The sequence below is a fragment of the Protopterus annectens genome, chromosome 13.part0 (genome assembly GCF_019279795.1).
Source record: "Protopterus annectens isolate FY-2018-M chromosome 13.part0, PAN1.0, whole genome shotgun sequence".
Classification (NCBI taxonomy): domain Eukaryota; kingdom Metazoa; phylum Chordata; order Ceratodontiformes; family Protopteridae; genus Protopterus; species Protopterus annectens.
In genome coordinates this window covers 1,214,327,341-1,214,355,168 of record NC_056747.1, presented here as the reverse complement: position 1 = coordinate 1,214,355,168, position 27,828 = coordinate 1,214,327,341, and the positions used below count along the sequence as shown (strand labels likewise).

The following is a 27,828-nucleotide window of genomic DNA, read 5'->3' as shown; positions in this document are numbered from 1 at the left end:
AAGCCTCTTCAAGGGGTGTTTGTCTCTGCTTGCAGCCTCAAATAAAGCCACAGAGAAACCAGCAAAATCCACAGGAAGTTTTATTCACTCTAGTGCCTCAGCCTCAAAGTCTTCAAGGAATACAAAACACCAGAAAAAAATACATCCATTAAATACTCACATTAATCACATCATTAACACATTTCAGTTAATCAGATATTTCTAGTTAAGTTCAACATTCAGTCCTCTAGGACTTGGTGTCCTATTTTAAAATATAAAGTGGTTCTTTATATAACAGTTTATCTTTCAAAACTGTCAGTTCACCCATATGAACCTGTATTTGTTCCAGATACTTCCCTTAAGAAGTTTAAAATCACTTGCATGATGTTTTCTAAAATGCACTGCTATGGGATTCTCACAGTTACCATTTTTTATGCCCCTAAAATGTTCCTGACACCGTACTTTATTTTTTTTTAAATGTTCACCCACGTAAAAGCTATTACATGGGCATTTTAAAATGTATATTATCCCAGCTGTATTCCATGAAAAGCTTTGATTAGGCTTAAGTTTTATGCCATTAATATAAGAAAAACTATTCACTATATAGGGACAAATAGAACAGTTCCTGCATGTAAAAGAACCTACACCATTCGAAGATACTAAAGCAGTGCAAACGTTTGGTACCTGAAACTTGGTATGTAACACCATGTCTGCTATACTTTGGCCTTTCTTGTATGAAACTAGAGGTTTAATTTTTAACATAGTATTCAGTTTAAGATCTTTTAATAGCATAGGCCAAAAGTAATATAATAACTGTACAATTGTTTTACTTAAAATGCTATAAATAGTTACAAAATGCACATCTTTCTTGCCAATATTTCCAAAACTCCCACTTTAGGTGTTCTTAATAAAAAAAAAAAAAAAAAAAAAATTAATTCCCATCAACACTGACCATTCTATTCTCATTATTACATTTATTAGTTATATCTACTCTTGGATAAAATGCCCATGTAATAAGTTTTATGTGGGCTAAAATTTAAAGTACGGTGTCAGGAACATAGGGACATAAAAATGGTAACTGTGAGAATACCATAGCAGTACATTTTAGAAAACATAATGCAAGTGATTTTAAACTTCTTAAGGGATGTATTTTGGAACAAATACAGGTTCCTATGGGTGAATGGACGTTTTTTAAAGGTAAACTGTTATATAAAGAGGCACTTTAAATTTTAAAATATGGCACTTAAGTCCTAGAGGATTGAATGTTTAACTTAATTGGAAATATTAGATTAATTGAAATGTGTTAATGATGTGATTAATGTGAGTATTTAATGGATATGTTTTTTCTGGTTTTGTATTCCTTGAAGGTTTTGAGGCTGAGGTGCTAGAGTGAGTACAATTTCCTGTGGATTTTTCTGGTTTCTCTGTGGCTTTTTGTGGCTGCAACTATATTGGATTGTTTTGCTTGGTTTGGTGCATTTGTCCCTGCTCCCTCCTGGTCTGCCACTCTTAAGTGCCCCAGGGAAATGGACTATTCAGATGAGGACTTGAATTCTGAAGGTGAATCCTTGATTTATTTTCCCCAGATTCCTTCCCCTCTGGACCACAGTTCAGACTAAAAGGATTCTTAGAGTCCAGATTCCACCTTGGGAGAGTTGTTCTTTGGGGGTACTATTGCCTGCATGATGGACTATTACAAGTGGGACTGTTGCCAGGTTTCTGGTATTAAGAGGCACTAAGAATGCCTACAGATGGAGTCTCTCAAACCATTAGCTGTCCATTGTGTACTGTCTGCCATTTTAGACACCTTTTATGCAGCCTTTGTAGCTCCTGTCTCTCAGCCTCCTGTGCCAAAGAAACCTTGTAGGTCCTACAAGGTGCCTGAACACTGCATGTTTTTTGTAAAAGTGCCCTTCTGCTTAGCCTTCAGTGTATCAATTTCTTCTGACAACCCCTCTAAATTGTTGCCATCTACTAAGCTCTTTCCTTCTGATGAGGATAGTCAGGCCATGGAAAGGTTGAGTAAGAAATTTTATACTGCTGCCATCTTAGCCTTTAGGGCCATTAATTACCAGACTCATATGACCAGGTATGTTTTGGCCCTCTTTTCTCAAGTTTCTAAAGTGGTTTCTGACCTTCCTGATTCTGAAGGAAGGCTTTTGCCCTTTCCCTGTTGGGGATCAGTTCTCAAGTTGCCTGCCATTAATAAAATGCAGCTATGATCCAGCTGATGCCTCTTCCAGGGTTGCTGCCTTTGGATCAGTGAAGAGGTGTTATTCCTGGCTACGTCTTCAGGCTTTGCCTGATATCATCAAGGCCAAGCTTTTGGATGCACCTCAGGATAAAAAAAGTATTTTTGGGACTGCTACAGCTGACATCAAGTCCCTCCAGGATAAGGTAAGCACTAGGTAACCTATCTACCACAGGAGGAGTGGTTTTTGGCCCAGAAGTTATAGTTTATTGGCCGTTTGGAAAACTTTTCCATCTCTTTCAACATTCTGATTTAAAAGTCTGTTTGCGTTTGCTTCCTGCCTTTCCTGTTACTAGTCTAGTCCAAGTACAGATTTGCTGTATCCAGGACTCTCTGTAAACTTCTGAGTCCCCAAGCCTTTCTGTGTTGGATGGAAGCCTTCTATCTTATCAGTGGGAGTGGTAAGCATCAGGTAGTCTATCTACCACAAGAGGAGTGGTCCCTAGCCCAGAAATTGTAGCTGTTGGCTGTGTGAGCAGTTTTTTCCATCTCTTTCAACTTTCTGGTTTGAAAGCTGTACTTGTGCCCGTTTCCCGCCTTTCCTATAACTAGCCTAGTCCTGTTACAGAGTTGCTGTATCCAGGATTGTTAGTAAGCTTCTGAGGCCCCCAAGCCTTTCTGTGTTGGAGGGAAGCCTGCTAGCTTATCAGTGGAAGTGGTAAGCATTAGGTAGCCTATCTACCACAAGAGGAGTGTTTCCTGGCCCAGAAATTGTAGCTGTTGGCCGTTTGGGCAGTTTTTTTTTCCATCTCTTTCAACGTTCTGGTTTAAAGGCTGCACTTGTGCTTGTTTCCCACCTTTCCTGTCACTAGCCTAGTCCAGATACAGAGTTGCTATATCCAGGACTGTTGGTAAGCTTCTGAGGCCCGCAAGCCTTTCTGTGTTGGAAGAAAGCCTTCTAGCTTATCAGTGGGAGTGGTAAGCACCAAGTAGCCTGTCTACCATGAGAGGAGAGGTTCTGGGCCCAGACATTGTAGTTTGACCATTTGGACAGTTTGTCTGTCTCTTTCAACTTTCTGGTTTAAAAGACCACATCTGCGCTTGTTTACCATCTTTCCTGTAACTAACCTACTGGGTAGCACTATAAACCCTTAAACTGATACAAGCCTTCTAGGTTAGAAGAGAGACTTTGGAGTGATTAAGTATCAGATGTCCTTCAAGAATGCAACTGCAGTCATAACATGTGGGTTGTCCTGCCTCAGGCAGCCCTCGGTCAGCCGGATTCCAAAGTCTGGGTCCGACGTCGGCTGATGTCACATTTCTCTCCGACGTCAGTGCGGCTGGAGTACATAAGCATCAGCCGACGCCATTTTCTTCAGTCTTTCTTGCCGCACGATGCCCGAAGCAGAAGCGGTTCGCAAGTGCCGGTCGGTCAGCTCCTGTATTCTACTATACCGAAGTCATCAAAAAAGCTAAGTACCCCGTTGGGGACCTTTTCTTGCTCAGCCGATGTCAGAAATTACTGAAAAAGTTAACAATTGTCTTTTTTGTGGTAAACAAATACCTCATAAGGATTTCCACTCTTACTGCCTCCCTTGCCTGGGCCCAGACCACGACATCTCGGCCTGTGTAGCCTGTGCTCGCTTCAACAAGCGTACTCTCAGGCGCCGGGCGGAGTTCGCTGAAGATTTTTTCGGCGATAAATTTGCCTACACCATGCCGTCGGATCTTCCGACATCGCAAACTCCCAAAAAGCGAAAAGACCGGGACCGACATCCTCGGCCCGCGTCTACCACTGACTCCATGCCAAAACCTAGCGCGAGTGTTCCGGCTCCCTCTGAGACTGTCTCTCCACCGCTCCGAACCGAACACACCGCATTACCGACGACTCCGATTCCAGACATTACTCCACCAGTTATAGACTTTTCTCCGGATACCGAAACTCAGGAAATGCCCGAGACCATTGCTGTAGACAAGGTCACTCCTGCACATGGAGCTGCCAGGCCTCCTGTGACCATGTCTATTAAGGCCTACACTAGGGCTAAGGCAGCCAGCAAGACAAAGCATATTACTTCTAAACCCTTACCTCAGCCGACTCCGGAGACACAAATTATGTCCATGGCTGCTGATTTAATTTCCAAGATTAGAGGTTCACAGGCCCATCCTGAGAGAGCATCCCGGCCTCCTCCTGATAAAAGGCCCCGGGTTGAACCCTCTGACCCTATTCCTTCAGATGAAGACTCTGAGGGCTCTGCCCACTCTGATAGCCAGGAAGAGCTCTTCCAGACCTATGAGGACTCGGATGCAGAAGATTCCATCCCTTCGGCCTCCCCTCCTGAGGATATTTCTTTTGGGGAAGTTCTGCACACCATGAGGGAACATTTCAAGTGGGGCCCTCCCTCAGTGGCCTCTACTTTTGACTCAACACAATTTCGAAACACTGCATCCGAAACTTCAGACACTGCAACTAACAGCCTGGGAGATCCCATAAATAACTTCAGCTTATCTCTCTCCAAGGAAGTTCAGCGGATACTAACAGAGGCTCGAAGACCATCCAACAGAAAGGTTTACTTAGCAAAGTGGAAAAGATTCAGCAATTGGAATACCAGCAAGGGACATGATGCATCATTACTGAACATCCCACTTATCTTGGAATATTTGGCAGATATGTTAAAGAACGGCCTCTCATATTCTTCCATAAAGATACATGCATCTGCTATTTCAGCTAGATACAACACTGATCCTCCTGTTTTCTCTCACCCCTTACTAAGACAATTCCTCAGGGGAATCAAGAACATTAAGCCACCAAGAAAGGCACCAGTGCCAGCCTGGGACCTCAGGTTTGTCTTAGAAAAACTGACTCTACCTCCTTTTGAGCCAGCAGCTTCAGTTGACTTGCAATTTCTCTCATGGAAGACAGCTTTCCTGTTGGCAATTACCTCAGCAAGAAGGGTTTCGGAGCTACAAGCCCTAATGGCAATTCCACCCTTTATTATTTTCCACAGAGACAGGGTTTCTTTAAGGACCAACCCTACTTTTATGCCAAAGGGTGGTATCTAGGGTTTCTCTAAATCAAGCCATTCATCTGCTTGCTTTCTTCCCCAATCCTGAGAATAAGGGGGAAAGACTTTTGCATACCTTGGACATTCACAGACAACTTCGATACTACCTGGACAGAACCAAGGCCAGTAGGAAGTCTGAACAACTTTTTGTAGCTTACGCCCCTGCAGTCCTAGGAAAAGCAATTTCAAAACAGACTATTTCTAAATGGATTGGACATTGCATCAGATTCTGTTACTCCTTTCATGGAAAGACTGTTCCAGCCAACGTCAGACCACATTCCACCAGAGCTACAGCCACCTCTACAGCATTTTTAAGAGGGGTGCCTACCAAGGACATTCTAGAAGCTGCTACATGGAGCTCCGTGCATACATTCTCCAAACACTACAATCTCCCTCTATACTCCAGATCCAGAGCAGGCTTTGCTTCGACAGTCCTGCAGGGTTTGATTGCCACACCATCTCTTTCCTAGAGCATACCTCCTCCCCCAGCTAAGCTATGGTATTCTACCCACATGTTATGACTGCAGTTGCATTCTTGAAGGACATAGTACAGTTTTGTACCTACCATAAATGTAGATGTCCGATAGACATGCAACTGCAGTCGGATTTTCCCTCCCTCCATACCCCTCTATGCCTAGGGTCCACTCCTATCCCTGTTACTCTTAGCGGGGATATCTGTTATGGTGTATTTGTTTTATTGCTCATTTATTTGTTTGGAATCCTGTTTTTGTCTCCCAAATTGATTACAGCCTTCCTTGGAGGCACCTGGCATCTGGGGCAAGAAACACTGAAGAAAATGGCGTCGGCTGATGCTTATGTACTCCAGCCGCACTGATGTCGGAGAGAAATGCGACATCAGCCGACGTCGGACCCAGACTTTGGAATCCGGCCGACCGAGGGCTGCCTGAGGCAGGACAACCCACATGTTATGACTGCAGTTGCATGTCTATCGGACATCTACATTTATGGTAGGTACAAAACTGTACTTTTTCCATACTTTCTTGCTGTACTTAACTGTTTTCCACCTAAATGCAGATTTTCCAGCGTTTATTGTGATTTAAAAGCTTGTTTTTTCACATATTGTACTTATTTGACTGCCTGCACTTTTAAAAAGTTGTTTTTTGTTTAAGTAATTTAACTGTTGTAGGCTACACACTAAAGTGCGATTGCCTTTTCTGATAGTTTGTAGTTGTTTAAAGCTGTTTTAAGTGTATTTTTTTTACTGTTTTTGTCTTCTTTTCAAAGAAACAAAAAAACAAAAAACAAAAAAAAGTCCTTGTTTCCCACCTTTCTAAGCTAGTATAGTCCAGTTTTCCGGCTAGTGCTGAATTCAGGGCTGTGATACTAGTTTCTGAGTTGCCCACTTGGATAGAAAGAAGTTTCTGTGTTCACCTGTGAGAGAGGGGAGCTTTGAGCAACCTGTTATCTGTCCCTGGAGGAGTGGTTCCAGCCCAGAAGTTAGTAGTTTATTGGTCATTTTGGGCTAATTTCTATCTCTTTCATTTCCCTACTATAAAAACCACGTTTGCACGGTTTTGCGCAACGGGCAGTGCCGGTTAGCTACAGTTAAATTATTCCTGGCTCTATTAAGTCTCCTCTTCAGTTTTTCCCTTGAAACTAGTCTAACTCTCAACCTAAGAACTCAAAAAGCATCTTGCAGCCCAGCACTTGCTCAGACCTAAGCACTAATATAGCCGGACACTGAATGCCCATCAGGGCAAGGCTCTTTATTTACCTCTCACCAAGCAAGCGACTATGGAGCTCACCCTACTATTCAGGCATGACCAAAGGGCAACTTCAGGTGCACTCTCCAGTCCAGCTGGTGAATCTGAGTATCTTGAGGCAATGTTGCAACTGCCTCATGTACACACACAACCCTCTTCTCCTACCACAAAACACTAACATATGCGAGAGATGCAATTATACTGTCAAACTGGAAGCTAAGCTGTCTCCACCCAAGACTGGAACAAACAGTCAAGAGGAGAAGGTTAGCACTTGCACCACACTTCCAGCCGCACACAGACATACTAAAACAGCACTGGCAAAAAATACACATAAATAAACAAAATCATACTCTGAGGCTTTAAATAAAAACCTGCAAAAGCATCAGAGCCCTCCAAAGCAGACACCCAAACAACCTGCACTTCCCATCACAAACCAGACAACACATAAAACACAAAATCAGTGTGCCGCACATTCACAGCCCTTAAGGCGAAATAACACACCTAACACACTAGTAATAGGTGACCCTATAGTCAGGCACACTGACGTCCCACTCACTAGGCTGGACAAGCAGAAGGTTACTGTTAGTTGCCTGTCGGGAGCCAGAATCCGCCACATAACACAAGCACTCAGGTCACTCCAGAACAAGTACAAATATGACACTGTTATTGTTCAGGTTGGTGTGAATGACCTGAGACGTATCTCCCTGGACTACATGAAAAGAGACCTGGTAGAGCTCCCTGATCATGCAGCTCGGGTTGGTATGACCCTGACCCTGAGTAGCATCCTGCCCTCACCAAGAATGATACCTCAGTATAAAGAAAAAATGTTCAATTTCAACAATTGGCTAAGCTTCTGGTGTCATTCAAAGAGGATCCAGTTTCTGTCAGCCTGGGATGACATGCTTAACAAACCACATTAGTTCACAAGAGACAACTTGCTCCTGTCACCCCTAGGCTTTCAAATGCTGGCCAAGGCTCTTGTTGCCCTCAGTGCCTTTTTTAGGCAAGGCTCAAAAGTCAAACCCACCTCAGTAAACAGCACAATTAACAAAAAACTGAGGGTTAAGCTACTCAACGCCAGGAGTTTAAATCTCAAAATGCACGCGCTCGAAGCACTCCTCAGTATGGAGAACGTCGACATCTGTGCAGTAACTGAAACCTGGTTCAAGGCTACAGAGAGCACCCCAGCACTACCGGGCTACAACTCATACCACACGTTTCGGCCACAGAACACGGATTGAAACACAAAAGGAGGGGGTGTATCCATATTCATCAAGGATACATACACCTCCAGGTTAGTGGCGCAGCATACCACCTCTGAGATCATCCATGTGCAACTAACATGGGGCAAATCTGCAATGCAAATTGTGGCCTGCTACAGATCACCCTCCATGACCCAGGACCACCACTCCACCTTTCTGGAGACACTGGAAAACATGAAGGTCCTACCAAACACCCTGATATTGGGCGATTTCAATTACCCTACCATTCACTGGGAAAACTACTAGAGTACAAATTCCCAGGCCCAGCGCTTCCTGGAATTCATCAACTCAAAACGCCCTGGATCAGCTGGTAAACTCCCCTACAAGAGGTGAAAATATTATTGGACCTGGTTATCGCCAACATGGGCGACAGGTGTTCCACACCGGATGTCAACCCGTCACTGGTTAGATCAGGCCATAAACTAATCACTCTGGATGTCCACACCCCACCACCACCCCCAACTAAGGAAACCACAGTAAAACACTTTTCTAAAGCAAACTTCACCTTACTTAAGACAGCTGTGTAAGTTTCACAGCCTCCATGCTGAAGGATAACACTGCCCAAGATGCAGAAACCTTTACAAATGCACTCTATGAGCACCTACAAGGATGCATGGATCGTGCCATCCCTAGCAAAACCAAGACTCACTCCTTTAAGAGAAGGAAACCAGTTTGGTGGACCCATGCAATAAACAGGCTATACAATAGAAGGAGGAAACCAGTTCAGAAAAAAAGCAAATCCCAAGAAGGAAAGACATCCCTGATCAGTATCAGTAAGAAACTAAAGTCCCTTATGAAATCATCCAAGGCTAACTTTGAAAGAAAAATAGCCAAGGATTTAAAATATAACCACAAAGCCTTCTTTAGCTATGTTAAGAATCTAAGTGGCAACTCGCAGATATGCATTGAACTAGTGCAAAATAGCACAAAATGTACTGAACCTACTGATATTGCCAACATCCTGGCAGAAAGATTCAGTGCAAACTTCACTCCCCTCTCTCCTCCAAAAGGGCCCACAACAATACCGGAAAAGTGTAGTATCCCAAAAATCACAGACGCACAGGTAAAAACAGCCGTTTCAAAAGCCAAAAACACAGCGTCAATGGGACCATATGGTGTCTCATGCTGAGTTTTGCACGAACTACAGAATGAACTAACCCCCTACCTAAACTCGCTGTTCAACCTCAGCCTCTCCACAGGCTACGTGCCCATAGAATGGCACACAGCAACGGTTATTCTCCTCCACAAAGGAGGGGGGGGCCACAACTGACCCTGGTAACTATCACCCCATATGCCTGACTAGCCTGGTCTGCAAGGCTATGAAGCGCATCATCATGGTACTCATTAACAAAGACAGTGGGAACCTCCAAACACTTGACCCAACCCAGTTTGGCTTTGTTAAGGGCAGATCATGCCTACTAAACCTGGTTGACTTCTTCAAGACAGTCACCAAGACCATAGACGAGGGAAAGATGGTTCAGACAGCCTACCTTGACCTCGCCAAGGCTTTCAACACCATTCCCCACTCGAGTATTACAGAAAAACTTACCAGCTTGAACAAAAACCCCTGTGTCATGAGATGGGTTGCTGACTTGCTTACTGACATAACTCACGCGGTAAGAATAGCGGGCTCCAGGTCCGGCTCTAAACCAGTCACAAGTGGTGTCCCGCAAGGCTCGGTCCTGGGACCTCTACTGTTTGGCATATACTTCTCAGAAGTACAGACAAACACAGGAGGACTATGGCTAACCAAGTTCACCGATGACTGCAAACTGGGAGCCATAATTGAGTCTCCGGCTGACACGGACATCTTCCAAAAGGGCCTTACTGAGAAGGACACTTCGTGTCAAAGTCATGGCCTCTAGCTAAATGCCAAAAAATGCATAGTCATCCTATTTGGGAAAAACAAAACTCCCACGAATTACCACATAGGTGGCAGCCCCCTTAATACAGAAGTGGCAAGAGATCTGGGAACCATCTCTCCTTTGACAATCATATTGCCAAAGTAATTAGGGAATCCTATGTGGCCCATCTAATTACTAAAGGGTTCGCATCTAGAAATAGAGGTTATAGTGCCCCTCTACTCGTCACTCATTAGACCCATCGTACAGTACAATGCCCCATTTGGGGATGTACCTCACAAGACACTTCCAACAGCTGGAAAGACCACAAAAGTACCTCACCAAGAGGATTACTGGCCTCAAACATATGTCCTATGCAGCCCGACTGAAAAAAAACTCTGGCTGTACTCAGTGGCATATCACTTACTCAGAGGTGATCTCTGCCTGACTTAGAAAGCCATGTCCAACTCAGAATTGATGGACATGCTCCATCTAAAGAAATCCAAGTCACTGCGAGCCATGCGCTCTAGTGAGTTAAACCTCGCCACAACAATAAATAGAACACGCTGGAGGGATAGATTCCTGTCACAGAGACTCCCCATGCTTTGGAACAAAATTTCAAATTACATCAGGCAGAGCCCTTCACTAACACCCTTCAAGAGAAACCTTGACGAGTGGATGGGTTACAGAAAATACACCCCTAGGATCACTTCATTGGCTTTGTTTGACAGAGGATCATTTAATTAATCAATGCGGCGGCGAAAGCCGACACACTCTGGCTAGGCCTATAAATGCCTAGTACCTACATATGAACCTATAAGGGTAAAGCCTTGCAGGAACTGAAGCATATGTTTACCCTATTCCCAAGTTTCAAAGGAACTGTCCTTCCAAATCTTTGCTCATAGACAGACTTGCCCCCTCTTACGGGTAAAAATGGTTCTGGGCCTTTTCCTCCTAAGTCTACTCAAACTCCTTCCTCCCAGAAACCTTCATTTCAGGATAAGCCTGGTTCTGTTTGACATTTGGCTTTCCCTTCCCCTCAGCTAGGTCTTCTTGTCTCTCCGCCTTTCCTCATCTCTTCTAAATTAGCATCTGATCACCTCAGATTCTTGCATTCTTTTGATTACCCGAAAGGGATATTTCATGGTTTGGAAGTCACTTCCTCTCTTTTCAGGCATTCCTCAACCTCTCTGAGAATAGATTCCTCATTTTCCAGAGGTTCTGCAATCCCTTATGGATCAGAGCACTATTCACCTCGTTCCACCCACCCAGTTGATTCCTTGGAAGGGAGGGTACATGGAGACCAATTCTGGATTTTTTTCTGCTCGGCACCTTTTTCAGGAGTCGTCCTTATCTGATGTCTATTCAGTCCTTGTTTACTCCTCTTCCCAGGCCTTTCTGGTTTCTGTAGATCTCAAGGATGTATACTGTCACATCCCCATTCACCTTCTGTTTAGGACATTTTTACAGTTCCATTTCTTCCTTCCATTTTATCCAGCAAAAAAAAAAAAGTGTAGTAGAGCCATGAGTAATATGTTTATTTCGCTAGTAAAAACCTTTGCAGTAGAACTCCTTCCTCAGACGTGAAGTAACAGAATAAAAAAAAAGTAAAAAGTTCATCCTTGTATAATACAACAAAAGCATATAGCACAAGTCACATGATGAATTAAACCGTTGTACAATTAAAACATTTAAATGCCCAGGTGTTTTAAAGTATACATAGAAATCCTATGTAAATCTATGTACAATCATATACTGCATGTATACATACACACAGCACACTGTACATACGTTAAAAAGCCTCGGATATATTTATGTATATGAATGTATATGAAAAATGCATATACAAAGTCATACTATCTTATTTTATTTCTAAGATCTATTAACTCTGGTTTAAGATTATAAGCATCATTCAGGCCAGGTGGTTATTGAGCTCTAAATCTTATATCCATTTATTTCCTAGTCTTTCTGCAATTTTTTTTCTTATTCCCTCCCCTGAGATGCACGGGAATAGAATGTAAAATCAAAAACTTATTTGTGTTATAGGTTCATAGGTGTTTACTAAGCTAACGACCACAAGGGCCTTTTTAAGCCTAGCCATGCATCCCAAATCGCTGACAATTTCTGATACCCTTGATAAGTGTAAGCAGGGGCTTGGGAGATGAACCATTTACAGGTTGCCTGTGTCCATTAGAGATACAGGTGCCAAACCAGGGATGAATTTCCTGTTCTCCATCCAATTATCCAAGTTGCACTTGAATTGGGTTAGGGAGGAACTGTGCTTCACATAGACGGTGAGATTGTTGTATTCTGTAAGTGGCCTGATGAGGGCTGTGTATAGACAAATGCTAACTTCTTTAGGCCTAAATGACATGTCTTTGGCTATTAGTTTGGTCAAACAGGATTTCCTCACTACTGCTGAAGCATGGTGGTCAAATGTTAGGGAGATGCCAAGATCTCTGATGTGTGAATCAGTCTGAAGAGGGATGCCATCTGTATTCTAGGTATTCTAGGTAGGAGAAAAGTTACATTTGCCAAATATCAATACTGAACTATTTTTTTTGCATTTAATTTGACGCCATTATCTTTATGCCACTGATTCTTATGGTTTGTACAGATGCTCTAACGAGGCAAAAAATAGGCCTCATATATACAGAGAAAAAAATAAAATGCAGCACAAATGAAGTGCATGACCATTTGGTTAATACTGATTTATTTCTGTGCCTTATGGGACCATTCTATTACCTTTTCCACAGATTCTGACTTCTTGTGGACAAATATATCCTCAACAATAACCATGGGGAATCTGTCCCTCCATTCTTTCATAATTAAATGGTGTCCTGGAGGAAGTACCCAGCTGACATCAGACAGTCTGGTTTCTGGTTTGCTGGAATGTGCTAGGACACCAAAGGCAGGGAATCACCACAGCCTCAGTTGTAATAGGGCTGTTTTAGTGTCTCCATGGAGATCATGTCCTCAGACATAAGATGCCTCAGATGAGCTACCTAGCTTGAGGAACTCCGCTGACTTCTCCCATTTTTTTATTTTTTGAAGGGGCATTCATTTTGCCCTTCCAAGTGGCGAACTAGCCAAGGAAGTCTACAAGTCTGATCAGGTATGCTTGAAGACCCTTCTCTTGATATTCTTCATATCAAAGCCCTGACAAATCTGACAATTAGCAAAGATGTCCTCTAGATATAGGCAGCATGTATGTTGGTTGTGGTAATTTTGTGAGGAATCTTGAAAATGCCTGTTAGTTTTTTCTTGAAGAGACATGCTTGACACCTTCATGTACAGCTCTCAATACCCAGTGGTTTGTTAAAGCACAAACTTTAAAAGGAAAACTACATTACAAATTTGTGACACTAAAGGTAGAAAAGATTCCCCAAGCTGGTGCTTTGCTTTTCCACCTCTTGTAGTGCCAAACCTAAACCAATGTTGAGCTGCAATACACTCTCTTGATGGTAATCATCAAAGTGTTAAGAAAGAACTAAAGATAATATAGGTGGATGGCACCTGTATACCAGATATGTGGCTGTGTTCGAGGTAAGGTGACATCACCCCGGATATGGAGGGAGGGTGGTCAACTCTGAAAGTCAGGCTAGACATCTGACTCAGCCTATGGCAGAAATCCTTAATGTTGCGACTGCAACAGTAATCCTTACAGAGAACATAGACCCTTCATGCCAGTGGAGGAGGAGGAGGAGGAGTGTGGAGGTACGTCACACAATCCTAACCGAAAGCAGTTGATGTGTTGCTAGTTAGTTGGTGTTGGTAGAAAAGATGTGCAGCAAACATTAGCAAATGCATGCGACTGTCCATGTGTTCCCATGATATCACCATGTGCAGTACAAACAAGCAGAAAAAGTCTGTCCTGGAACTAGCTGAAGCTGTCTTCCCCAGTGAGTGTCCAAAATGTGTGGAGATGTGGTACCTGTACTTAACTAGAGTTGATGACAGGGCCCAGGGCCTCACAGAAGGAGAAAACTCAATGAAATGCAGAGGAGAAGGTAATGGGCAAGAAATCTTTTGCCAATATTAACAGTTCTTCAGATCTCAGGAATTGTATAAAAATGCAGACTATGAAAAAAAATCCTTCAAGAAGTGACAAAGACGGCAAATGAAGCAGCTTATGGACACCCACACATATTACTAGATGTAGAGGTGCTGCTTGACATGGCAGCAGCATATTTTTTGGAAAAGTGTAGTTTCTCCAGCTCCATGTTTATTTCTCTGTCCCCAAGTCTTTAGAAATTTGATAAACAGTTGTTTTGTGATTTTACCCCCCTTTTTTTTTTAAATCATCTTTACATGACCAGTGTTCAGTGGTAAAACAGGTGCATACTTGCCTTTGTTACGAAAGGCTGTGAGTTCTAGTCCTATACTAGGTAGATGGATTGCTGACACTGCAGTGCAGTATAAGGGGGAATGCTGCACTCCTGAGTCTGTTGCCCTTTGGAGGAGATGTTAAACCAAGGCCCCATTTGCTTGAGTTGGTGATAGCTTAGGTCGATTTAAAAGACCCGACAGCAGCTATCAAAAAGAGTTAGGGAAGTTTCCTAATGCCCTGGCCAAATTTTCCATAGTCGTAGTATAAATGCCACCTCGGGTCTCCCCTGAATAGAGACTACTAGCCTAACGGGACTAACCTGGTCAACAAAGGATAAGTAAATAAATCTCTAATACGTGTGACCATAAAAAGATGACTGACACCATCCACAGTTCTGGAACAGTAGGGAGCCTGAAGTAAAATGAACTAATATACTGCCCCCCCCCCCCCCCCCCCGAGGAGAGGGAAGATGAAAACCATTTTAGAGGATTTTAAATGTCATGCATAAGTAAACAAAGTAAATGAAAAAAATTTGTTCTCAAAGAAACTGTAACAGCAAGATTTTAGAAAATATAAAGGACATTTCTTTAAACAGGGCCTAATGGAACATGCTTGTGAACACAGATGATGCTTTTTCTAAGCACACGAGGTATACATATGATGGGTAAATAAAGTCAGAATTTGATTCCTTAGGGTCTGTAGTGGAAAATTAGAGAGACTGGTATAGCACATGCAGCAGACAATCAATATCTGCCACTGCGTACTATTTTATAATGTCCTGTTGTCTATACTAGCAGAATAATACGTCCCCAGCACTAGCGGGCATTTTTACACTGTTCTGGGCTGTAGCTATCATCGGGGGATGTGTGACTCATATGGAAAAAAAAACAAATAAAGCATCAATCCCACTCCCACCTCCATGTATGAAGGCTGCAATTTCTTCTTGAAAACTGATGCCAAAGATTGCCGCTTGTTTCTACTTGCATTCAGATCAAGTGTGCAGTTATATAGTTTTATATTTTATCCACTAACAATTTTACTATGGAGAGAGAACTTTTAGTAAATAAACTACAGTGCCCCTGCTTTCATATTTGACCATCAGTTTCAAAATACTAAAAAATCATTTACTTTAAGACATATAACTTGGCTAACTTTCACTTTATGAAATACCTAGAACCGATGGCTTGTTTTGAACCATGTTGTAAGTACCAATCTCAAATTCCAAACTAGTTTGCTCCTTGTACTTTTCTTCCTGAGCAATGACCATGTACTAGCACAGAGATAACCTGTATTACAAAGGAAGTGTTTGATCGTCAGTGAGCCCTTCACCATACTACCTACTGAAAGGTACTTTAAATCCCCCTACCACACCCCTTTGGGCATGGTATCAGCTTTACATACACATGTATAGACATAGCCAAACAATGCACACGCACATGCGCACACATGCACACACACATGCGCACACACACATGCGCACATGCGCACACACACATGCGCACACACGCACACACACATGCGCACACACGCACACACACATGCGCACACACGCACACACATGCACACACATGCGCACACACACATGCACACACATGCACACACATGCACACACACACGCACACACGCACACACATGCACACACACACACACACACACACATGCACACACGCACACACACATGCACACACATGCACACACGCACACACACACACACACACACACACACACACACGCGCGCACACAATTCCATAACTTCAGTAAGACGTCTGGTATAAAATAGGCTACTTTCCAGGTTCATTCCCATACCTTAACTGCACGCTCAGTTGTACAAAGTTTTGCAGTGGGGCTAAAGTCAGTAGACTTAGGAAGTTCCTTTCTCATACTCTTTAACAACACTGAAAACAGTAATGGAAAGTAAGCTTAGACTAAGAGATATTGACACAGCAAGTTACAAGGAGATTAGTGAACAAACCAAGAACTCTAGATGGTTAATAGCACTGCAAGTGACCCTTCAGCATTTGACAAGTGTATTAAAAGCAAGCACTTCCAGCATTTTTCGCTGCACAAGCCATTACACCGAAAGCAAGGCAGGCTGAATCAGTGACCTGCATGCAGCTAACAGACCAAGCATTTTTCTGTCTGGAACAGATTCATTGATTTTACTAAGTAAACAGAGTTTGCATAATGAGTCTTTAAAGTGTAGATGTGTCCAAGGGGGCTCTCTCACTTCAGGCACACAGCACTTCATTCACTGCTTGCAAGCCAGAAATCACTGTAAATGGAAGGTTTCCTGTTCCCAATAGCCTGGCTGGGCTGTCAGATTACAACAAACTCATTCATAAAAAAACATTTGAGGACCAACCTCCAACTCCTTCCATCTCCACCCCCCCACCCATATAAAGAGTAGACTAGAGAGGAAATGGGTAAGTCATATGATCAAAAAAGACTGCCTGTAGTGAGTACATCCAGTCAAAAACAAGAAAAAGAAGCGTTAAAGATGCAGATGTCCTTCAAGGATGCATCTGCAGTCATCACATATGGGTTGTCCTGCCTCAGGCAGCCCTTCGGTCGGCCGGATTCCAAAGTCTGGGTCCGGCGTCGGCTGATGTCGCCCTTTCCCCGACGTCACAACACCTGGGGTATAAAAGCGTCAACCGACGCCATCTTCCTCGGTCTTTCTTGCCGCGTGGTGCCCGAAGCAGAAGCAGTTCGCAAGTGCCGGTTGGCCAGCTCCTGAAAAATCGCTATCCGAAGACTTCAAAAGCTAAGTACCCTGTTGGGGACTCTTTCTTGCCTCAGCCGATGTCAGAAAAAGTTAATTGTTTAACTTGTGGGAAACAAATACCTCATAAGGATTTCCACTCTTACTGTCTCCCCTGCTTAGGCCCAGACCACGACGTCTCGGCCTGTTCAGCCTGCGCTTCCTTCAACCGACGCACTCTTAAACGTCGGTCGGAGTTCGCAGAAGAGTTTTTTGGGGATAGTTTTTCATACAAAATGCCGTCGGAAACCCCAACATCACATTTAATTAAGAAACGGAAAGACAAGGACCGACGCACGCGGACCGTGGTTTCGGCTGAAACCGCGGCTAGGCCTACCGCGAGTGTCTCGGTTGATACAGAGTCCTTGGAACTTCCGAACCCTGAAATAATACAACCAACAGCCTTGGCCCCGGAGGCCCCTACCGAGTCGGTTACAGACTTGCCTTCCGAAACTGGTGTATTGGAATCTTCCGACACCATACCTTTAGACAAAGCTACACCAGCACGTGGTGCAGCCAGGCCTCCTGCATCCATGTCTATTAAGGCCTTCACCAGGGCTAAAGCTGCAAAACGCACTAAAGCCATGCATCCCAGGGTTATTCCTCAGGGACCCTCTTCTAGTTCACAGATTCTAACCTTAGCAGAGGACCTTATCTCTTTAATTAGGGGCTCCCAACCCCCTCTACACAAAAGGCCCAGGGTGGATCCTCCTGATCCCCTTTCCTCAGAGGAGGCTTCTGATGGCTCGGATCACTCAGACTACCAGGAGGAGGCTTATTCGGCCTACGAGGATTTGGATGCAGAGGAATCTATTCCCTCAGCCTCCCCTCCTGAAGAGCTTTCCTTTGGGGAGACTCTTCACACTATGAGAGAGCATTTCAAATGGCAGGGCCAGGAATATTCTGATTCCAGGAAAAGACTAAGAACTTTTCTTCATTTACCTCAGCAAAGGCCTTTGGCTATTCCTCCTGTTTTAAATGTCCTTGATGATGTGTATTCTGACTCTAGTATGACCCCTGACACTCTGCCTCCGGCCCCCGTTAAGCCCGATAGGTATTACAGGGTCCTGGACACACATAATTTTCTTTACAAGGCCCACTCTGCTGACCCTGAAACTTTTTCACAGGGCCTTAAAGGGGTTGCAGCTGTTACTACCAAGAACCCACTCCCCTCTGCAAAGGAGTCCAGGGCATTAGAGAGATGGGGTAAAAAGTGTATACTTCTGCCACTCTTGCTATGAGGGCATTAAATTGTCAATTTCATATGATACAGTATCAAGAGTATTTGTTAGAAGAAATGCATAAGAAATTGTCTTCTACTGAACCCCTTGACTGTAAATCCCTTCAGGATCTGGTACATAGCTCCCAGCAGGTTAGCAACCATTCCTTGCAGTGTGGTTATGATGCATTGGAAACTTCATGTAGGTCAGCAATGACAGGTGTTGTCATATGTAGGCATGCTTGGCTGAAGTAACAATCTCTGCCAGACCATGTTAAAGCTAAGCTTTTGGATGCTCCACTGGAAAAGCAAAAGTTATTTGGTTCCACTGCTCAAGTAGTCCTAAAGAAATTTGAGGAAAAGGCAAAATCTGTACAAACAGTTAAGGATTTTCTTCAAGTCCGACCGCCTAGATTCACCAGAAATTGGCCTTCCAAGAATTGGTCCTTTCCGGACACAGAAAGATTTCAAAGGAGCAGGAACAGACGTGCCAGAGGTAGAGGGCAAGCTAGGGGCTCCTACAGAGGCCGTCAATGGCAACCTCCAATCCAGACAGGCAGTTCAGGACCTGCAACTGCTGCACAAGGACAATCTCAGTGACTTTGCTTTGACTCCGCCAACCAGGGCTCAATTAGAAGCACCTTTGGGCGGAAAGCTTTCTTTATTCTCAAAAAATTGGCACAACATTACAAGAGACAAATGGACACTCCAAATAATAGACAACGGATACAGGTTCCATTTCCACACATTGCCAAAAAGAAAAGGCATGCCAGATCTGCCACCAAATCAAAGGGCAGAGGCTTTGAAACAAATCTCAAACTTGCTACAAATGAAAGCCATAGAAAAAGTTCCTATTTCAGAACAAGGCCAAGGATTTTACTCCAGGCTATTCCTTGTTCCAAGAAAAGAGCATCAATGGAGACCAATTCTCGACTTGTCCGCACTGAATACTTAACTCATTGTGCCAAAATTCTAAATGCTGACTCTTTAGCAACTCCTTCCTATGCTGGGCAAGGGGTCTTGGCTGGTGACTCTAGACCTCAAGGAGGCATACCTGCATGTCCCTGTCAGACAAAGTTGCAGAAGACACCTCAGATTTCTTGCAGGGTCAGAGCATTATCAATTCTCAGCATTGCCCTTTGGCTTATCTACTGCGCCCAGAGTATTCACGAAATGCCTGGCATCAGTAATAGCACACTGCAGACTTCAGGGGATTCAAATATACCCATATCTGGACGACTGCCTTATACAAGCGGACAACCAACAAACTTTGATAAAGGACTTAAATTATACCATCAATCTTCTACAGGCCTTGGGATATACAGTCAACATGCACAAATCAAGACTTGTTCCATCCCAAAGAATAACCTTTCTGGGTGCGGATCTAGATACAACCACCCAAATGGCTTATCTCACAGAAGAAAAACAAAGTCAGCTACCGGATTACTTCAAGAATCTGACAAGACAAACTCGGCTGACTGCAAGGAAAATCCTGCAGGCCCTGGGTTACATGGCATCCTGTATTCTTTTGGTTCCACAAGCAAGGCTACATATGAGAAAACTGCAGTGGTACCTAAGGAGTTTATGGACTCAGCACAGTCACAGTTTGGAAACTTTAATCCCACTCATTCCATGCCTTCACAAGGAATTTTTGTGGTGGGCTCAGGCCAGCCAGTCCAACAGAGGGTTGCCCTTCACAAAGCCAAAAACCTCCCAAACTATTACAACGGACGCCTCAGACCTAGGTTGGGGAGCACACATGGAGGGCAGAGGTATCCAAGGACAGTGGTCACGAAAGGAGCTACGCATGCACATAAATCAAAAAGAAATGCTAGCAGTGATACATGCAATCGAGGCCTTCAAACTCTTTCTGCATCAAGGCCACCTATTAATAAGGACAGACAACACCACAGTTGTGTTACATAAGCAAGGAGGTACCCATTCCTACCCTCTTTGCAGACTGGCAATGAATCTATGGGATCTTTCCTTGAAACTCAATATACAGCTACAAGCTCAGTTTGTGCCAGGGAAAGACAATACACTGGCGGACAGCTTAAGCAGAAATATCATGGATGCACACGAATGGATGCTGCACCCAGACATCTTCCAACAGATAACACAATCTTGGGGGAGCTCGGACATAGATCTATTTGCTTCCCCCCACAATCATCAACTGAAGAAATTCTGCTCAAGGACATACCACCCACAAGCGTGGAAAGTGGACGCCCTCTCTTTCAGCTGGAGAAATCTGACAGTGTATGCATTTCCTCCTATCCCATTAATGACCAAGGTGTTACTGAAGATCAGGGCAGAGCAGCCAAAAGTGATTCTGATAGCTCCAGACTGGCCAAGACAGCACTGGTACCCACTGCTAAGGAGCATGTCATGTACGAAACCATGGCCTCTACCTCTATGGCCACTTCTACTGGCACAGCACAGATACAAAACTCTACATTCCAACCTGAAAACATTGCATCTAGCAGCGTGGAGAATACCTTGACTCCTCCTCAGGAAAAGCTATCCCAGAGAGTGAAGGATATTATTGTGGAAGCTCGCCGCCCTTCCACAAGAAAGGCATATTCAGCAAAATGGAAAAGATTTCTCATCTGGAACACCACAAAGGGCCTAGATGCGAAAGTGATGAACATGGCACATATCCTGGACTATTTGACAGAAATGTTTCACAATGGTCTGTCTTGCTCTTCTATTAAGATTCATGCTTCAGCAATTTCAGCAGAGTACAATACTGATCCCACCTGTCTTTTCTCATCCTCTCCTAAGACAGTTTCTAAGAGGAATCAGAAACATCAAACCTCCTCGAAAACCACCTTTACCTGCTTGGGACCTTAACTACGTGCTGGAAAAACTAACATTGCCTCCATTTGAACCAGCAGCATCTGCAGATCTACAGTACCTTTCATGGAAGACTGCCTTTCTTCTGTCAATAACCTCAGCACGAAGGGTTTCGGTATTGCAGGCCCTGATGGCAGTTCAGCCATTTATTATTTTTCACCAGGACAGAGTTTCATTAAGGACTAATCCTACTTTTATGCCAAAGGTGGTATCCAGGGTTTCATTGAATCAAGCCATTCACTTGCCTACCTTCTTCCCAAATCCACAAAACAAAGGGGAGAAACTGCTGCACACCCTGGACATTCACAGACAGTTGCACTACTACTTGGACAGAACTAAAGGTTTCAGAAAAACTGACCAGCTGCTAGTAGCATATGCTGCTGGTATTCAAGGAAAAGCAATTTCCAAACAGACTATTTCAAAATGGATAGGAAATTGCATCTGCTTTTGTTACTCATTTCATGGAAAGTCTGTACCAGCTAACATTAGACCTCATTCTACGAGAGCCACAGCCACCTCCACAGCCTTCTTAAGAGGGGTGGCTACAAAGGACATTTTAGAAGCTGCCACATGGAGCTCCGTGCATACATTTGCCAAGCATTACAATTTACCTTTATATTCCAGATCCAGAGCAGGCTTTGCTACGGCTGTCCTGCAGGGTATCTTAGCTACACCATCCTTTTCCTAGTTCCTCCACCCCCAGATTGGCTATAGTATATTCTACCCATATGTGATGACTGCAGATGCATCCTTGAAGGACATAGTACAGTTTTGTACCTACCATAAATGTAGATGTCCGATAGGTATGCCTCTGCAGTCAGGTTTACCCTCCCTCCTTCCCCTCTCTGGTATTCCTAGGGTGCTTACCCCTCTATTAGCTAGCTGGGGGGAACTATTATGGTGTATTTGTTTGTACATGTATATATATATGTATGTATATATATATATATATATATATATATATATATTTGCAAATGTTTGGATTTTTATTGCATTTCTCCAAATTTAGCCTTCCTAGAGGGCACCTGGCATCTTGGGCAAGAAAAACTGAGGAAGATGGCGTCGGCTGACGCTTTTATACCCCAGGCGCTGTGACTTCGGGGAAAGGGTGACATCAGCTGACGCCAGACCCAGACTTTGGAATCCGACCGAAGGGCTGCCTGAGGCAGGACAACCCATATGTGATGACTGCAGATGCATACCTATCGGACATCTACATTTATGGTAGGTACAAAACTGTACTTTAACCGCATGTCTACAGAAACAGATGATGTAATGGGATCCTATCTCGCCTACATTCATAACAGATGGGTTCGGAGCCGATCCATCGGCTCCGACTCGGCCACTATACACTAGAACGAAGTCTCTCATTGGCTGGGCTCCCCCTTATCCCAGAATGCACCACACCTGCTTCCCCAGATCTCGTTTGCCGCTTTTCAAGCTGGACGTGGTCTCGACTTGGCTGGAGCGAAGTGTATTTTCTTAACCTTTTCGGTCTTTTGACTTAGGGTTTCTGTCAGAATTTCAACAAACAGCTGTTTTAACAGCTTTGTGAGCGTGTGTTTCCCAGTTTTGGTGAATTTTATAAATTTATAATTTTTCGCGCTTCTGGTATACTGGGCAAGGCCCGTTTAAATTAGAGGGTCTTTGGCCTTCGCTGTGTGCTTTGGTTTTTGTTGTGTGTTGAGAATTTGTTTCTTCTCTGTTCTTTGTTGTATCGGGCTAAGCCCGTTTAAGTTAGAAGGCTTTAGCCCGTGTATTGTTCCGCTTCTATGTACTGTTTTTTCACGTTAAGGGCCCTGTCTACCTTATTCAAGATGTCCCAGGAGCAGAAGTCAGGGTTTAAGAAATGTGCTAAGTGTAGTTATAAAATGTCTGTTACAGACAACCATGCGGTATGTGTTTACTGTTTAGGGCCTAAGCATCTTCAAGATACATGCAGTGTTTGTCATGCCTTTTCTTCCAGAGTCCTTCAGGAAAGAAAAAACAAATTAATACTAAAAGGTCTTAAGCCTTCTTTTGAGGAAGCGTTGGCTTCATCTCCAGCTTCTAAAAAGAAAAAGTTGTCGACTCCGACCAGTTCGTCGGGCCCGACTCCCAAGAAGCATAGATCGTCGGCTATGACCAGTCCGTCTGAGCCGACATCCAAGAAACATAGATCGGCCTCTTCTTCCTCGGCTCCAATGGCTTCGGAGCCGATGGCTGAAGGGTCTGCCTCGGTGCCTCTTCCCTCGCCTCCATTGGTGTCGGAGCCGGAGGTTAGTGCACAGAGAGGCCAATCACCTACTTCGGCTCCTTTGGTTTCGGAGCCGTTGGAGGTGTGCAGCTCAGACTCTTCCCCCTCGGCTCCGGAGCCGCCTTCGGCGCCGACATATTTACAAACGGTTCCGATCTCGGATCCGATAGTGTTGGAACCTTTTCGGAGCCGGTCCCCTCTTTTATCGGAGCCGAGACCGAAGTCGTCCCGGCCACAGTCTATCTCCTCCAAATCCTCTAGGTTGTCTGATTCGGATTTGGATAGGGTTATCCAGAGGCTGTTCCAGTCCCCAGTTTTTACTAAAATGATCTCGGCTCCAGCCCACTCGGCTTCGGAGCCGATTCCCCCTTCAGTGCATTTGATTCCTCCTCCAACTCCCTTGGAGCCGTTGGAGTCGGTGCTGGTAGAACGCAGCGGAATCGTCCAGTTGGAGCAGAGGCCCCCTCGGAGCTTCTCTGCTCCGACCTTCATTCCTACCCTGTCCTCGGTGTCAGGGTTTGATACCGGGTCTTCCTCGGTGGGGGCCGAGGGCAACACTGTGGAGATGGCCTCTTCGATGCCCAGTCTTCCCCTCGGAGCATCGGCCGCAGGTATTCCCGGTACCGTCGTGGTCTCTCAGCAAATGCCCTCTGCAGAGTCTGGAGGTCCTGCTTTTGAGGCCATGAGGAGTGCACTGGCCATCAGCTTGCCGCTTCAGCAAGTTTCTACCTCACCGTCCCTAGGCTTGGGTACTGGTGCCTCTGGTGACATTCTTTCCCACGACAGTGGGGCCCCAGGGCCTGAGGATACCCCCTTAGAGGGTTCCCTTCTTCCGGGGGGTCCTTCTGAATCCGCTTTGGATGAACCCCCAAGGAAGAAACTGTGCAAGAGGAAGCACGTTGATTCCCAAGATGAGTCCATCACTTCAGATACTGACCTCGATGATGCGGAGGGGTCCCCAAAATCGTCCTCGGATGACGTCTCCTTCTCTGATATCCTGAAGATCTTGAGACAGAGAGGCGATTGGCAATCCAAAGCCCCTACCGCTGAGGAGTCGGTCTTCCTCAAGGCCTTCGGGGCCCAGCCCTCCTCCTCCTGGGTGTCTCCACCCTTCGACGAGTTGTTAGATTTGATTTCTCAGAGGGTGTGGGAGCATCCTGATACAGTGGAACTGGTGCCTGCCAGACCTAATAAGTTCCTTTCAGCCCCTACCCAGAAGGAATTCCTCACCAAGGGTGTTGCAGTTGATGCGTTGGTGGTGGCGTCTGCCATTCAGCAGGACGTTGCAGAGGCTTCAACGTCTATTCATCCTCCTAATAAGGATTCTAGGAGCATGGATAGGTACGGGAAGCTTACCCTTTCTTCAGCGACCTTTACCCTGCGGTCGCTGAACTATCTCTGTCATTTTACCAGGCTCCAAAGGGACCTCCTCAAGGAGTTAGGAGAGTCTCTTGCGGGTAATCTCCCTGAGGCGTTAGCTCAAACCGTAGGTGCCCAGATGACTACCCTATCTTCCATAGTCAACTCGTCCATGAGGCTCATTTCCTATGCAGCCGAAGGGGCGAGTAGAGCAGCGGGCACAGGAGTGGCTCTTAGGAGGCAAGCCTGGTTACGCTTGTGTCCACTTGCGGAGGCCTTTAAGTCTTCCTTCGCCGATGCCCCCTTTGATGGGTCTTCTCTGTTTGGACCCAAGGTGAAGGACACACTTACCCGGTGCGAGCAGGAGGGCAAGACCTTGACTGCCGTTGGGGCCCGTTTTTCCGCTCCCTCTAGACCTTACCCCAAGGCCCAGAGAGGAGGGAAAATGTGGTTCAAAAAATCCCAAAAGTTCTTCCCTACTCCACAGGGTGATCCCCCCTCTAGAGGCGGGGGGGGGGGTAATTCAGGAAGATGCTGCCCCAGAGGTGGCAGAGGCCCCTGTAACACTGGAGACCGCGATTCCTTTCGTGGTTCCTCCTACCCTCAACATCCCTAGGATGTTGCCCGGCTGTGCTTCTCCGGAGCCAGTCGGGGGTCGTTTTGCGAAACACCCACAAGCTTGTGAATCTATAACCCAGGATCAGTGGGTGCTTCGCATCGTAACCGGAGGCTACCTCATCCCCTTCTTCAAGCCCCCTCCTCCTACAAGGAAAATCCCGGACGTGCCACCCAGTCAACGGGATCAAGCAGCCGTAGAAGTTTCAAAGCTGCTAAGCAAGGGAGTCATCCAGCCCGTCCCTGCCGGCCAGATCGGATCAGGAACTTACTCGAGATTATGTTTGGTGCCAAAAAAGATAGGGGACGTAAGGCCCATTTTGGACCTAAGCTCATTAAATCTTTTTGTAAAAAAGTCCAAGTTCCGGATGGTCACCCTTCAGTCCATTCTCCCGTTATTGGAGAAGGATGTCTGGATGTGCTCCATAGATCTCAAGGACGCTTACTATCGCATTTTGATACGTCAAGAGTCCAGGAGTCATTTACACTTCCGCCTGGGAGCCAGTCATTTCCAGTTTCGTGCACTGCCCTTTGGTCTCACCACAGCCCCCAGGGTGTTCACCAAGTGTCTGGCAGTGGTGACAGCTCACCTGAGAAGTCTTGGATTCCAAGTGTTTCTCTACCTAGACAACTGGCTCCTCACTGCCACTTCCAAGCATCTACTGATTCGAGCGCTGATGGCCACAGTAACTTTGGGTCTCTCGCTGGGAATCACTTTCAATTGGGAAAAATCTGTCCTGCGGCCATCTCAGCGTATCACCTTTATAGGCGCAGAGTTAGACACAAAAAGGATGCGGGCATTTTTGACATCAGAAAGAATTCAGGTCCTACAATCTCAGATTCTAAACTTGTTACCCGAATCTCGAGTTCCGGCCAGTCAGATTCTACAGTTATTGGGCACGATGGCTGCAACTATTCTCCTAGTTACGTTAGCCAGGCTGCACATGCGGGTGCTGCAATAGCTATTATCGGTCCAATGGTCGTATCAAGAACTTCCCCTGAACCATTTGGTTCTGATTACGGACAGTTGTCGTCGGGACCTCCATTGGTGGCTGCTTCGGTCCAACCTGGACCGGGGGTGTCCTTTCGCCCTTCAGCCCCCAGTTGCCACAGTGACCACAGACGCCTCCCAGATAGGGTGGGGGGTCATTATCTGGACAGGTCTGTCCAAGGCACTTGGCAGGATTGCGAAGCGCACCTTCACATCAATGTCCTGGAAATGAGAGCGGTGCTTCTGGTTTTGCAAGCACTTCATCATGCTCTCCCCAAGGTACTATTGCGATTCTATCCGACAACATGTTGGTAGTTTGGCACATAAACAAGCAGGGCGGAACCAGGTCCTACCCCCTTTGCAGAGAGGCCATGAGAGTGTGGCGCTGGGCCATAGCTACCCAACGTTTCTTAGTAGCAACGCACATTCCTGGGAAAGCCAATGTGATTGCAGAAGGCTCAGCAGGACTCTCCTGTTGCCCCACGAGTGGTCCCTCAACAACAGAGTGGCTGCGCAGATCTTCGCCAAATGGGGTCTCCCTTGTTGCGACTTGTTCGCAAGCCCCAACAATGCGAAATGCAGAGAGTTCTTCACCCTGACTCCCTCCCAGGGGCAGTTTCCCAGGGATGCTCTAGCCCACAATTGGCCCCCCGGTCTACTTTATGCCTTCCCCCCAATCCCCCTTCTCCCGAATGTGATTCAGAAGGCTATTCATGTGGGGAGAGACATGATTTTGATCGCCCCACACTGGCCCCGTCAAGTTTGGTTCCCATTCCTTCAGAAGTATGCGGTACAGGGCCCTTGGATTCTGGACCCAGTGCCGGACCTGTTGTCTCATCAGTCGGGACACTCTCATCCGTCCCTCCGGTCGTTGAGGCTGGCTGCTTGGTTACTCCACTTCCATCCTTAGTTTTAGAGATAACTCTCTTTCTCCAGTAGTGATGTACATTTTGTCCTCTTCTCACAAGCCGTCCACTGTTAAGCTGTATTCCAGCAAATGGAAAAGGTTTGCCTTTTGGGCCCAACAGCGAGGCATTGATCCTCTTACGGCCTCAGTCTCCACAATTAAGGTTCAACTAGTGGCCATCTCTAATTTTCATGTTTCCGTAGAGCCTTCCTTAATGGTAAACAGACTTTGCAAGTCCTTTCTCAAGGGAGCTTGGCTCCTCAGGCCTCCTATGGCCCATCCTGTGCCTCCTTGGGACTTAAATTTGGTTCTAGCCTCCTTAACTGCCCGTCCCTTTGAGCCGGCGGCGACTTGTGATATAAAATTCCTTTCTTGGAAAACCGCCCTTCTAGTGGCAATAACTTCTGCTAAGCGGGTTTCAGAGCTTCAGGCTCTTTGTTCTGTTCCTCCTTATTTGATTTTTCATAAGGACAGGGTTTCCCTCAGATTGAATCCCTC

General features: G+C 45.3%; 1 protein-coding gene across 6 annotated transcripts in view; it reads left to right on the top strand.

Annotated features, from left to right (window-relative positions):
• The window catches only part of TLK2 (tousled like kinase 2), a 3,436,060-nt gene that overhangs the window by 1,287,166 nt on the left and 2,121,066 nt on the right, over positions 1 to 27,828 (top strand). The window lies entirely within an intron of this gene.